General features: G+C 44.5%; 7 non-coding genes across 7 annotated transcripts; all 7 read left to right on the plus strand.

The window, feature by feature from the left end:
- The first annotated feature begins 237 nt into the window (after positions 1 to 237).
- trnaf-gaa (transfer RNA phenylalanine (anticodon GAA)) lies at positions 238 to 310 on the plus strand. The gene has a single exon. It is a non-coding gene; the product is annotated as a tRNA-Phe (tRNA).
- Positions 311 to 3,159: 2,849 nt separating this feature from the next.
- Positions 3,160 to 3,232, plus strand: trnak-cuu (transfer RNA lysine (anticodon CUU)). Its single transcript has one exon. It is a non-coding gene; the product is annotated as a tRNA-Lys (tRNA).
- Positions 3,233 to 4,251: 1,019 nt separating this feature from the next.
- Positions 4,252 to 4,324, plus strand: trnaf-gaa (transfer RNA phenylalanine (anticodon GAA)). The gene has a single exon. It is a non-coding gene; the product is annotated as a tRNA-Phe (tRNA).
- Positions 4,325 to 7,172: 2,848 nt separating this feature from the next.
- trnak-cuu (transfer RNA lysine (anticodon CUU)) lies at positions 7,173 to 7,245 on the plus strand. Its single transcript has one exon. It is a non-coding gene; the product is annotated as a tRNA-Lys (tRNA).
- A 1,018-nt stretch (positions 7,246 to 8,263) lies between these two features.
- Positions 8,264 to 8,336, plus strand: trnaf-gaa (transfer RNA phenylalanine (anticodon GAA)). The gene has a single exon. It is a non-coding gene; the product is annotated as a tRNA-Phe (tRNA).
- Positions 8,337 to 11,185: 2,849 nt separating this feature from the next.
- trnak-cuu (transfer RNA lysine (anticodon CUU)) lies at positions 11,186 to 11,258 on the plus strand. Its single transcript has one exon. It is a non-coding gene; the product is annotated as a tRNA-Lys (tRNA).
- Positions 11,259 to 12,276: 1,018 nt separating this feature from the next.
- Positions 12,277 to 12,349, plus strand: trnaf-gaa (transfer RNA phenylalanine (anticodon GAA)). The gene has a single exon. It is a non-coding gene; the product is annotated as a tRNA-Phe (tRNA).
- The last annotated feature ends 288 nt before the right edge of the window (positions 12,350 to 12,637 follow it).

The raw sequence follows: 12,637 nt of genomic DNA on the forward strand, positions 1-12,637 counted from the left end.
CCATCGGCGGTCGGTCCCGATCTTCCTCCAATAAACTGGGTGTGGTTGTACGAGTGCGCTGTTGATTTATAAACTTTGGTAGTTTACGTATGACAACGATGTTTATATATGAACTGTGGGTGTATCTCTATGAGTACGATGTTTATATGTGAATTGTGGAATGAACAGGAGGGGCAATTCCTCCTGGGGTTATATTTTCTTCCACGACAATAACACAAAGTAATCGTTGGGTGTAGAGCCGAAATAGCTCAGTTGGGAGAGCGTTAGACTGAAGATCTGAAGGTCCTTGGTTCGATCCCGAGTTTCGGCAGTTTTTGGTTGTTTACTTTCTTCTTCCTTGCTTCGATTCTGGGATTTATTTGCAGTGAAATTTAATTCCCGGCACTGAAGGATTGGGGATTGAATGGAGAGACATCAAGGATGGGAAATATTTATATCGTTTGTATTTGGCTGTTATTTCACTGTTACCTTCTGCCTTTTTCTCTTGGTTTTGTCTCTCTCGCTGCCAGGTGACTATTTGATTTGTCCGAAACTGATCCATTTTCCACATCTCGGGGCGGTCAGACCCGCTCTGTCTGTCTGTTGCTGCTGATGATCATTAATGGGAACAAGCCGCGAGTCAAACGTTTATCTGCAAATTGGAGAAAGACAAATAAAAAGAAAGACGTGTTTATCCTGCCCAGGGGCAAAGTTACAACGGATGTAATTCAAAAACGGTCCCCGTGAATTTTTCTGTGGATTTTCTTTTTAAAGCTTCTATTTCAAAAGTTACAAAAACGCGAAATAAATAAAGTAAATTACAAGAATCGAGACCGTGATCATTATGTTACAGTATACTCTTTGCAAACGAGTTAACCGGCCGGACCAACGGCACATTAGTCTGTTTAATTAATTTTTGTACCTGCAGCGATTTCTGTTCTTGGACCCCGAAATCTCTCTGCTCCTCCACAGCACCGAGTTTCTCACCATTTAGAAAATACTCTGATTTATCTTTCTTAGATTTAAAGTGTATGACCTCGGTCTCCCCCACATTGAACACTATTTGCCACAGTTTTGTCCACAAACTTAATCTATCAATTCCCACTTTTCAATTTCCTGCTATCATCTGCGTTTCTTCCTGCGTCACCAGAAGGCTGCGTGTTCAAAACACGGGGTAACCGTTGCCTTTAGAGCTGATAGGATTCTGCATCGTTCCGGAATGAATGTTTCATCTGCTTTTTCTCAATAAACAGAACCTTGCTCTAAATTCTGGTTCTCTGGATCTCAAATTTGAGCAAATCGTTTCATTTTGCCCTCGACTTTTGATCTTGTGCTGCGGATGAAACTTTTGCAAAGAGGGAGAAGAAGTCCCCAAATCGCCCCACGTGTATCTCAAACGCTTTGGGAAGAAGTTCTGTGGAAACAATCAGGAATTTAAAGGCACCTCAATGCACTTTCATTGAATGACTTTTTTTCGCCATTGGAATCGACGAGAAATCGCTGTCGGCTTTCATCTCACTCAAGTGCAGAGTGTGGCCGCCTGGTATCGGTCAATGTGTTAGTGACGAGTTTGGGTTAAGCACGGGTCGCGTTTATTTCTGAAATCTTACCAAGCAACGGGAAAAAGAAACTTAGAATCAAACTGTCCCTGTAAGTGATGAATTGAAGGGAATATCGCTCCAAACAGATCTGGACAATGTGCAGCGCAGCCGCACAGGAGTTACAAATCCACCCTCTCGCCACTCGGCAATCGCATGAACTGAACTTTACTCTGGCCCGTGTCACCGCGCTGAAATCGAGTCTTTCACGGCCACATTTTTTCTTAACACAATAATTACTGGTTCAAGAGTGAAAATTGTCGTCCACTTCACTTCACTGTAAGTGCAAGAGACAACTTTGTAGACACCGTGTAGTGTCACAGACCTGCTGGTTTGTCCTGCTCATTTCATCTCATCTCATTTTCCGCAAACCTGAATATTACTGGATCAGAGAATGGCGAATCACAGCTCAAAAATCAATCCTCTCTTCCACGAGCGGACTGAGTCTTTCAACATACAGGTGTTTAATGGCAAGGTGAGTTTAATTTTCAGAAATAATACAGCACAGATTTTGACTCGTGCAAGCTGCACACATTTTATTTTGGAAAAGTAAACTGATTGGAAGAAAGCTGTTACATTGAGTGCGGCAACCTGAAGCGTCAGCTCGATGAATTAGTCCTTGAACATTTGCAAGTTCTGTTTCTGTGGCGCAATTGGTTAGCGCGTTTCGCTGCGAACTGAAAAGTTGGTCGTTAGAGGACACGAAGGCAACCTTTTACCTTAACATTCATCGTCTCGCAAATTCTTGGGTTCGAATGTGTGTCTTGTCTGCCAGAAAATGTACCGCAAGCATTGCCAGCTGAGTGCGTCTGATTTTCCACCATTTATTCTGCGGTTGGATAACAGGCATATGAAAAATATCCAAAAAAACGAGGTTGGCTTGAACGAAGTCGGAATACTTCTTGACAGAGAAGGTTCGAAGGTTGCAAGCGAGCTCCTTCACACTGACATGGATATTTCTGCAGTGAGCGACATCAGACTGTTTCCACAATGAATGTCACTCCCTTTATTTTGGAAAAGTGAAATGGTATTCACATTCCGACTGGTTTCAGTTGATTTGTGAGAGATCGCTAAAGGATCAATCTCCGGTGAAGACTGCCTTTTTCTCTCTCTCTGTTGGCCGAATCCAAAATGAAATTGGAGCTGGACTAATCATGCAAGAAATCAGGAATCACTTTAGCAAACAAAATACGGCCGAAAGCTGGAACTCTCTCATCCCAAAGGATGTGGATTGTGGTTCAATTCATAATTTGAAGTCTGATATTGACAGATCGTTTTTCGATTCGGGTACCAAGGAATATGAGTCCAAGACGGAGAAACAGAGATGAATTGCAGATCAACTCATGATCCAATTGAATGGGGCAGCAGGTTCGAGGGGCTGAATGGCCTTCTCTTGTCCCGATGTTCCGATACTGCTCAGCGCAGAGCTGGACGAATGGTAAAAGACATCAGACTAACTCCAGAATGAAAAAACGGGTGTTCAGAAGTCGATACCCTGAGATTGTGGAACGAACCGAACTCCTGCAGCAAAGCCAACAGTTGTCTCTCTGCAATGATAAGATGGGAAGAATTTCAGCAGTCGGCCCGGCTAGCTCAGTCGGTAGAGCATGAGACTCTTAATCTCAGGGTCGTGGGTTCGAGCCCCCCGTTGGGCGATTTGTGTTCCACTTTTCACACTCGGTGATAAAATTTTTAAAGTGCAACCTCTTTTCTCCAGATTCGAAACAGGCACAACCCTGAGCTGTGTGAAAGGAAACCGTGAGCGTTGCCAAATATCCACTCCCTATCGATTCTACCTTCTCGTTCCCTCCGCATGGGACACGGACAGGTTATCGGTTCAATTTGATTCACTTTTTGTTGTTATTAAAAATGTTGAAGGTCAGAAAATGTAATATTTAGGAGATGCCAACGCTGGAACAATTCGCCTCTCTGATACCTCCTGATCCCCCCTGACCCCATTTGATTCTCCCTGTGCTCCTTATCATCGCTGATACGCTCTGTCTCTTACCTTCTCCGATACCCTCAGAGAGTCCATGATTCACTTTGAACCTTGTCAGCGCCATTCACCTGCTCTGATAACTATTGATTGCCCCTTACACAGATGCGCCCTGAGCCGCCTTACACTCTCCCATACTCGGCAGTCCTTCCCCTCTCTCAGATCTTAAAAACACTCTCTGATGCCATCTGACTGCACGCTCTCCTCTTTGAGCCCCCTTACACTCTCTGATGCCCTCTGATAGTACCTTCCCCTCTCTGAGATGCCCTTGCCACAATGGATCGCCACTAAGAAGCGATTAGAAGCCCTGAGGCCTTCTCAGAAGCAATTACCGTCCCTGCTATCAAAGTGCGGTGTAACTTCACAGGTGGATCTACCGGTCTGTGTTAAGGATGAGATCAAGAGTTTGATCGGTCGCTGCTGCTTCCGCCTCTGAGAGCTCTATCGGCGGTCGGGACCGATCTCCCTCCCACAAACTGGGTGTGGATGTATGAGTGCGCTGTTGATTTATAAACTTTGGTAGTTTACGTATGACAACGATGTTTATATATGAACTGTGGGTGTATCTCTACGAGTACGATGTTTATATATGAATTGTGGAATGAACAGGAGGGGCAATTCCTCCTGGGGTTATATTTTCTTCCACGACAATAACACAAAGTAATCGTTGGATACAGAGCCGAAATAGCTCAGTTGGGAGAGCGTTGGACTGAAGATCTGAAGGTCCTTGGTTCAATCCCGAGTTTCGGCAGTTTTTGTTTGTGTCCTTGCTTCGATTCTCGGATTGATTTGCAGTGAAATTTAATTCCCGCCACTGAAGGATTGGGGATTGAATAGAGAGACGTCAAGGATGGGAATTATTTATATCGTTTGTATTTGGCTGTTATTTCACTGTTACCTTCTGCCTTTTTCTCTTGGTTTTGTCTCTCTCGGTGCCAGGTGACTATTTGGTTTGTCCGAAACTGTTCCATTTTCCACATCTCGGGGCGGTCAGACCCGCTCTGTCTGTCTGTTGCTGCTGATGATCATTAATGGGAACAGGCCGCGAGTTAAACGTTTATCTGCAAATTGGAGAAAGACAAATAAAAAGAAAGACGTGTTTATCCTGTCCAGGGGCAAAGTTACAACGGATGTAATTCAAACAACGGTCCCCGTGAATTTTTCTGTGGATTTTCTTTTTAAAGCTTCGATTTCAAAAGTTACAAAAACGCGAAATAAATAAAGTAAATTACAAGAATCGAGTCCGTGATCATTATGTTACAGTATACTCTTTGCAAACGAGTTAACCGGCCGTACCAACGGCACATTCGGCTGTTTAATTAATTGTTGTGCCTGCAGCGATTTCTGCACTTGGACCCCGAAATCTCTCTGCTCCTCCACAGCACTGAGTTTCTCACCATTTAGAAAATACTCTGATTTATCTTTCTTAGATTTAAAGTGTATGACCTCGGTCTCCCCCACATTTAACTCTATTTGCCACAGTTTTGTCCACACACTTAATCTATCAATTCCCACTTTTCAATTTCCTGCTACCATCTGCATTACTTCCTGCGTCACCAGAAGGCTGCGTGTTCAAAACACGGGGTAACCGTTGCCTTTAAAGCTGATAGGATTCTGTATCGTTCCGGAATGAATGTTTCATCTGCTTTTTCTCAATAAACAGAACCTTGCTCTAAATTCTGGTTCTCTGGTTCTCAAATTTCAGCAAATCGTTTCATTTTGCCCTCGACTTTTGATCTTGTGCTGCGGATGAAACTTTTGCAAAGAGGGAGAAGAAGTCCCCAAATCGCCCCACGTGTATCTCAAACGCTTTGGGAAGAAGTTCTGTGTAAACAATCAGGAATTTAAAGGCACCTCAATGACCTGCACTTTCATTGAATGACTTTTTTTCGCCATTGGAATCGACGTGAAATCGCTGTCGGCTTTCATCTCACTGAAGTGGAGAATGTGGCCGCCTTGTATCGGTCAACGTGTTAGTGACGAGTTTGGGTTAAGCACGGGTCGCGTTTTTTTTCTGAAATCTCACCAAGCACCGGGGAAAAGAAACTTAGAATCAAACTGTCCCTGTAAGTGATGAATTGAAGGGAATATCGCTCCAAACAGATCTGGACAATGTGCAGCGCAGCCGCACAGGAGTTACAAATCCACCCTCTCGCCACTCGGCAATCGCATGAACTGAACTTTACTCTGGCCCGTGTCACCGCGCTGAAATCGAGTCTTTCTCGGCCACATTTTTTCTGAACATAATAATTACTGGTTTAAGAGTGAGGATTGTCGTCCACTTCACTGTAAATGCAAGAGACAACTTTGCAGACATCGTGCAGTGTCACAGACCTGCTGGTTTGTCCTGCTCATTTCATCTCATCTCATTTTCCGCAAACCTGAATATTACTGGAACAGAGAATGGCGAATCACAGCTCAAAAATCAACCCTCTCTTCCACGAGCGGACTGAGTCTTTCAACATACAGGTGTTTAATGGCAAGGTGAGTTTAATTTTCAGAAACAATGCAGCACAGATTTTCACTCGTGCAAGCTGCACACATTTTATTTTGGAAAAGTGAACTGATTGGAAGAAAGCTGTTACATTGAGTGCGGCAACCTGAAGCGTCAGCTCGATGAATTAGTCCTTGAACATTTGCAAGTTTTGTTTCTGTGGCGCAATTGGTTTGCGCGTTCACCTGCTAACTGAAAAGTTGGTCGTTCGAAGACACGAGAGAACGCGAAAGCAACCTTTTACCTTAACATTCATTGTCTCGCATTTCGTGGGTTCGAATGTGTGTCTTGGCTGCCAGAAAATGTACCGCAAACATTGCCAGCTGAGTGCGTCTGATTTTCCACCATTTATTCTGCGGTCGGATAACAGGCATATGAAAAATATCCAAAAAAACGAGGTTGGCTTGAACGAAGTCGGAATACTTCTTGACAGAGAAGGTTCGAAGGTTGCAAGCGAGCTCCTTCACACTGACATGGATATTTCTGCAGTGAGCGACATCAGACTGTTTCCACAATGAATGTCACTCCCTTTATTTTGGAAAAGTGAAATGGTATTCACATTCCGACTGGTTCCGTTGATTTGTGAGAGATCGCTAAAGGATCAATCTCCGGTGAAGACGGCCTTTTTCTCTCCCTCTGTTGGCCGAATCCAAAATGAAATTGGAGCTGGACCAATCATGCAAGAAATCAGGAATCACTTTAGCAAACAAAATACGTCCGAAAGCTGGAACTCTCTCATCCCAAAGGATGTGGATTGTGGTTCAATTCATAATTTGAAGTCTGATATTGACAGATCGTTTTTCGATTCGGGTACCAAGGAATATGAGTCCAAGACGGAGAAACAGAGATGAATTGCAGATCAACTCATGATCGAATTGAATGGGGCAGCAGGTTCGAGGGGCTGAATGGCCTTCTCTTGTCCCGATGTTCCGATACTGCTCAGCGCGGAGCTGGACGAATGGTAAAAGACATCAGACGAACTCCAGAATGAAAAAACGGGTGTTCAGAAGTCGATACCCTGAGATTGTGGAACGAACTGAACTCCTGCAGCAAAGCCAACAGTTGTCTCTCTGCAATGATAAGATGGGAAGGATTTCAACAGTCAGCCCGGCTAGCTCAGTCGGTAGAGCATGAGACTCTTAATCTCAGGGTCGTGGGTTCGAGCCCCACGTTGGGCGATTTGTGTTCGACTTTTCACACTCGGTGATAAAATTTTTAAAGTGCAACCTCTTGTCTCCAGATTCGAAACAGGCACAACCCCGAGCTGTGTGAAAGGAAACCGTGAGCGTTGCCAAATATCCACTCCCTATCGATTCTACCTTCTTGTTCCGTCCACATGGGACACGGACAGGTTATCGGTTCAATTGGATTCACTTTTTGTTGTTATTAAAAATGTTGAAGGTCAGAAAATGTAATATTTAGGAGATGCCAACGCTGGAACAATTCGCCTCTCTGATACCTCCTGATCCCCCCTTACCCCATTTGATTCTCCCTGTGCTCCTCATCATCGCTGATACGCTCTGTCTCTTACCTTCTCCGATACCCTCAGAGAGTCCATGATTCACTTTGAACCTTGTCAGCGCCATTCACCTGCTCTGATACCTATTGATTGCCCCTTACACAGATGCGCCCTGAGCCGCCTTACACTCTCCCATACTCGGCAGTCCTTCCCCTCTCTCAGATCTTAATACACTCTCTGATGCCATCTGACTTCCCGCTCTCCTCTTTGAGCCCCCTTACACTCTCTGATGCCCTCTGATAGTACCTTCCCCTCTCTGAGATGCCCTTGCCACAATGGATCGCCACAAAGAAGCGATTAGACGCCCTGAGGCCTTCTCGGAAGCAATTACCGTCCCTGCTATCAAAGTGCGGTGTAACTTCACAGGTGGATCTACCGGTCTGTGTTAAGGATGAGATCAAGAGTTTGATCGGTCGCTGCTGCTTCCGCCTCTGAGAGCTCTATCGGCGGTCGGGACCGATCTTCCTCCCACAAACTGGGTGTGGATGTATGAGTGCGCTGTTGATTTATAAACTTTGGTAGTTTACGTATGACAACGATGTTTATATATGAACTGTGGGTGTATCTCTATGTGTACGATGTTTATATATGAATTGTGGAATGAACAGGAGGGGCAATTCCTCTTGGGGTGAAATTTTCTTCCACGACAATAACACAAAGTATTCGTTGGGTACAGAGCCGAAATAGCTCAGTTGGGAGAGCGTTAGATTGAAGATCTGAAGGTCCTTGGTTCAATCCCGAGTTTCGGCAGTTTTTGGTTGTTTACTTTCTTCTTCCTTGCTTCGATTCTCGGATTTATTTGCAGTGAAAATTAATTCCCGCCACTGAAAGATTGGGGATTGAATGGAGAGACATCAAGGATGGGAATTATTTATATCGTTTGTATTTGGCTGTTATTTCACTGTTACCTTCTGCTTTTTTCTCTTGGTTTTGTCTCTCTCGGTGCCAGGTGACTATTTGATTTGTCCGAAACTGATCCATTTTCCACATCTCGGGGCGGTCAGACCCGCTCTGTCTGTCTGTTGCTGCTGATGATCATTAATGGGAACAGGCCGCGAGTGAAACGTTTATCTGCAAATTGGAGAAAGACAAATCAAAAGAAAGACGTGTTTATCCTGCCCAGGGGCAAAGTTACAACGGATGTAATTCAAAAACGGTCCCCGTGAATTTTTCTGTTGATTTTCTTTTTAAAGCTTCGATTTCAAAAGTTACAAAAACGCGAAATAAATAAAGTAAATTACAAGAATCGAGTCCGTGATCATTATGTTACAGTATACTCTTTGCAAACGAGTTAACCGGCCGTACCAACGGCACATTAGGCTGTTTAATTAATTTTTGTACATGCAGCGATTTCTGTACTTGGACCCCTAAATCTCTCTGCTCCTCCACAGCACCGAGTTTCTCACGATTTAGAAAATACTCTGATTTATCTTTCTCAGATTTAAAGTGTATGACCTCGGTCTCCCCCACATTGAACACTATTTGCCACAGTTTTGTCCACACACTTAATCTATCAATTCCCACTTTTCAATTTCCTGCTACCATCTGCGTTTCTTCCTGCGTCACCAGAAGGCTGCGTGTTCAAAACACGGGGTAACCGTTGCCTTGAGAGCTGATAGAATTCTGTATCGTTCCGGAATGAATGTTTCATCTGCTTTTTCTCAATAAACAGAACCTTGCTCTATATTCTGGTTCTCTGGATCTCAAATTTGAGCAAATCGTTTCATTTTGCCCTCGACTTTTGATCTTGTGCTGCGGATGAAACTTTTGCAAAGAGGGAGAAGAAGTCCCCAAATCGCCCCACGTGTATCTCAAACGCTTTGGGAAGAAGTTCTGTGTCAACAATCAGGAATTTAAAGGCACCTCAATGACCTGCACTTTCATTGAATGACTTTTTTTCGCCATTGGAATCGACGAGAAATCGCTGTCGGCTTTCATCTCTCTGAAGTGCAGAGTGTGGCCGCCTTGTATCGGTCAACGTGTTAGTGACGAGTTTGGGTTAAGCACGGGTCGCGTTTATTTCTGAAATCTCACCAAGCACCGGGAAAAAGAAACTTAGAATCAAACTGTCCCTGTAAGTGATGAATTGAAGGGAATATCGCTCCAAACAGATCTGGACAATGTGCAGCGCAGCCGCACAGGAGTTACAAATCCACCCTCTCACCACTCGGCAATCGCATGAACTGAACTTTACTCTGGCCCGTGTCACCGCGCTGAAATCGAGTCTTTCACGGCCACATTTTTTCTTAACATAATAATTATTGGTTTAAGAGTGAAAATTGTCGTCCACTTCACTGCAAGTGCAAGAGACAACTTTGTAGACACCGTGTAGTGTCACAGACCTGCTGGTTTGTCCTGCTCATTTCATCTCATCTCATTTTCCGCAAACCTGAATATTACTGGAACAGAGAATGGCGAATCACAGCTCAAAAATCAATCCTCACTTCCACGAGCGGACTGAGTCTTTCAACATACAGGTGTTTAATGGCAAGGTGAGTTTAATTTTCAGAAATAATACAGCACAGATTTTGACTCGTGCAAGCTGCACACATTTTATTTTGGAAAAGTAAACTGATTGGAAGAAAGCAGTTACATTGAGTGCGGCAACCTGAAGCGTCAGCTCGATGAATTAGTCCTTGAACATTTGCAAGTTCTGTTTCTGTGGCGCAATTGGTTAGCGCGTTTCGCTGCGAACTGAAAAGTTGGTCGTTGGAGGACACGAAGGCAACCTTTTACCTTAACATTCATTGTCTCGCAAATTCTTGGGTTCGAATGTGTGTCTTGTCTGCCAGAAAATGTACCGCAAGCATTGCCAGCTGAGTGCGTCTGATTTTCCACCATTTATTCTGCGGTTGGATAACAGGCATATGAAAAATATTCAAAAAAACGAGGTTGGCTTGAACGAAGTCGGAATACTTCTTGACAGAGAAGGTTCGAAGGTTGCAAGCGAGCTCCTTCACACTGACATGGATATTTCTGCAGTGAGCGACATCAGACTGTTTCCACAATGAATGTCACTCCCTTTATTTTGGAAAAGTGAAATGGTATTCACATTCCGACTGGTTTCAGTTGATTTGTGAGAGATCGCTAAAGGATCAATCTCCGGTGAAGACGGCCTTTTGCTCTCTCTCTGTTGGCCGAATCCAAAATGAAATTGGAGCTGGACTAATCATGCAAGAAATCAGGAATCACTTTAGCAAACAAAATACGTCCGAAAGCTGGAACTCTCTCATCCCAAAGGATGTGGATTGTGGTTCAATTCATAATTTGAAGTCTGATATTGACAGATCGTTTTTCGATTCGGGTACCAAGGAATATGAGTCCAAGACGGAGAAACAGAGATGAATTGCAGATCAACTCATGATCCAATTGAATGGGGCAGCAGGTTCGAGGGGCTTAATGGACTTCTCTTGTCCCGATGTTCCGATACTGCTCAGCGCGGAGCTGGACGAATGGTAAAAGACATCAGACTAACTCCAGAATGAAAAAACGGGTGTTCAGAAGTAGATACCCTGAGATTGTGGAACGAACTGAACTCCTGCAGCAAAGCCAACAGCTGTCTCTCTGCAATAATAAGATGGGAAGAATTTCAGCAGTCGGCCCGGCTGGCTCAGTCGGTAGAGCATGAGACTCTTAATCTCAGGGTCGTTGGTTCGAGCCCCACGTTGGGCGATTTGTGTTCGACTTTTCACAGTGGGTGATAAAATTTTTAAAGTGCAACCTCTTGACTGCAGATTCGAACCAGGCACAACCCTGAGTTGTGTGAAAGGAAACCGCGAGCGTTGCCAAATATACACTGCCTCCCGATTCTACCTTCTCGTTCCCTCCACATGGGACACGGACAGGTTATCGGTTCAATTGGATTCACTTTTTGTTGTTATTAAAAATGTTGAAGGTCAGAAAATGTAATATTTAGGAGATGCCAACGCTGGAACAATTCGCCTCTCTGATACCTCCTGATCCCCCCTTACCCTATTTGATTCTCCCTGTGCTCCTTATCATCGCTGATACGCTCTGTCTCTTACCTTCTCCGATACCCTCAGAGAGTCCATGATCCACTTTGAACCTTGTCAGCGCCATTCACCTGCTCTGATACCTATTGATTGCCCCTCACACAGATGCGCCCTGAGCCGCCTTACACTCTCCATTACTCGGCAGTCCTTCCCCTCTCTCAGATCTTAATACACTCTCTGATGCCATCTGACTGCCCGCTCTCCTCTTTGAGCCCCCTTACACTCTCTGATGCCCTCTGATAGTACCTTCCCCTCTCTGAGATGCCCTTGCCCCAATGGATCGCCACCAAGAAGCGATTAGACGCCCTGAGGCCTTCTCAGAAGCAATTACCGTCCCTGCTATCAAAGTGCGGTGTAACTTCACAGGTGGATCTACCGGTCTGTGATAAGGATGAGATCCAGAGTTTGATCGGTCGCTGCTGCTTCCGCCTCTGAGAGCTCCATCGGCGGTCGGGACCGATCTTCCTCCCATAAACTGGGTGTGGATGTATGAGTGCGCTGTTGATTTATAAACTTTGGTAGTTTACGTATGACAACGATGTTTATATATGAACTGTGGGTGTATCTCTATGAGTGTGATGTTTACATATGAATTGTGGAATGAACAGGAGGGGCAATTCCTCCTGGGGTTATATTTTCTTCCACGACAATAACACAAAGTAATCGTTGGATGTCGAGCCGAAATAGCTCAGTTGGGAGAGCGTTAGACTGAAGATCTGAAGGTCCTTGGTTCAATCCCGAGTTTCGGCAGTTTTTGGTTGTTTACTTTCTTCTTCCTTGCTTCGATTCTCGGATTGATTTGCAGTGCAATTTAATTCCCGCCACTGTAGGATTGGGGATTGAATGGAGAGACATCAAGGATGGGAAATATTTATATCGTTTGTATTTGGCTGTTATTTCACTGTTACCTTCTGCCTTTTTCTCTTGGTTTTGTCTATTTCGGTGCCAGGTGACTATTTGATTTGTCCGAAACTGATCCATTTTCCACATCTCGGGGCGGTCAGACCCGCTCTGTCTGTCTGTTGCTGCTGATGATCA

The sequence above is a fragment of the Heptranchias perlo genome, chromosome 20 (genome assembly GCF_035084215.1).
Source record: "Heptranchias perlo isolate sHepPer1 chromosome 20, sHepPer1.hap1, whole genome shotgun sequence".
NCBI lineage: Eukaryota > Metazoa > Chordata > Chondrichthyes > Hexanchiformes > Hexanchidae > Heptranchias > Heptranchias perlo.